The sequence below is a fragment of the Halyomorpha halys genome, unplaced genomic scaffold, assembly GCF_000696795.3.
Source record: "Halyomorpha halys isolate HHAL.00 unplaced genomic scaffold, Hhal_1.1 Scaffold169.1, whole genome shotgun sequence".
Classification (NCBI taxonomy): domain Eukaryota; kingdom Metazoa; phylum Arthropoda; class Insecta; order Hemiptera; family Pentatomidae; genus Halyomorpha; species Halyomorpha halys.
Genome location: NW_027104700.1, coordinates 386,347 through 387,936, shown reverse-complemented (window position 1 = coordinate 387,936; position 1,590 = coordinate 386,347).

The following is a 1,590-nucleotide window of genomic DNA, read 5'->3' as shown; positions in this document are numbered from 1 at the left end:
TCATAAAATTATATATACAATATTTATACAATCGACCTGAGGATCCCTGAGCCCACTCTATCCCCCACGTGTGAGGGGTAGAGCAGAGCTCAAGAGATCCCAGTGCATCCCTCTCGCCGCATCACTGGTAATGAGCCAGTGGAGGCTGAGCAAGTGCGCTAAAGCAGTAAACACTCAACTTGAGTGGAGAATCTGACCATTGCCAGAACTCTGACCATTGTCCATTTGTATTTTAATAAGTCTCTTGGCCACTGCCGTTTCAACCTTCTAGGTGGCTGTAGGGATGGGTGGAACTAGATAAGGTTTGAACCAAAGGATTAGGATGGTTGGAAAGGTTTATATGGAATTTTGAGAATTTGGTTGGTATGAGATCAAGGACAAAAGGGATATGTAGGGTCATGGTTCTGTCATGTTCTGTTGGAAACGTAGTACGGTGCATTAACTATGGTTCTAAGGATTTTGAATTGAAAGGATTGGATACGTTTGATGTTCGACGGTTTAGCTGTTCCCCAAAGTTCAAGTCCGTAGGTCCAGATAGGTCGGAGTATAGTCTTATAAATTAGTAGTTTGTTTTCTAGTGAGAGATGAGAGGTATGGCTGAATCGTCTGTTGAGTTCTTGTCTTTTGAGTCTAGTATGTTGGTTCCAGGTGAGTCTTTTGTCCAAAGTGAATCCGAGGTATCGCACTGTGTCGGATCTGGGAAGAGGTATATTGTTAAGAGTAACAGGTGGGCAGAAGATTCGGCGGAGAGTGAAGGTCACATGGGTGCATTTCGATTCATTGACTTGTATCCGCCATTGCTTGCACCATTGCTCAATCCGGATGAGGTGTGTTTGGAGATTGGATGAGGCTGTTACAGGATCGGGATGGGAGGATAGGATAGCTGTATCATCAGCAAATGTCGCCAGGAATGTGTCTGGAGTGATGGGAATGTCAGCAGTGAAGAGGATCTAGAGGACAGGACCCAGGACACTGCCTCGATGGGATTACATACTTACTAGCGAGTTCTATACGAAGAGAGTATTTTGGGGTTAAAATCGGTGCAATTCATGAAACTGTGTCACTGGACTGAGTGTCATGTATTTTTCGGTAATTAATTTCTACATTAATTACTATTTACTCGAATGGAATGCCTAAGAGTGAGCAAGAGAGAACAAGAATCATGTTGGTTCACAGGTCGGTAAATGTTCAAGGTTTAAATTTTGAAGGTCTTAATTGTTAACTAATAATAATAACAAAATTAAATAACATTTAAGGACTTTGAAGGTTCGTCGGGCAGTGAACAATGAGCTTGGGTCTTTAATGAAGCGTATGATTACAGCTCATGGTTTCTTTATGTAAATAATGAAGAAAAGTTTGTATTCATTAATTTATTGAAAGTATTTCCCATGATTATTTTATTAAGAAAACAATGAAACAATTAATGTATTCCACTTCCTTGATTTAAAATAAAAAATATTAAATTGATTTGCCAATTTAATGAAGTGAGTAATATATTTGAAAGATATATTAAGTAATAGAGAAGAAAAATTCTCTCTCTCTCTCTCTCTCTCTCTCTCTCTCTCTCTCTCTCTCTCTCTCTCTCTCTCT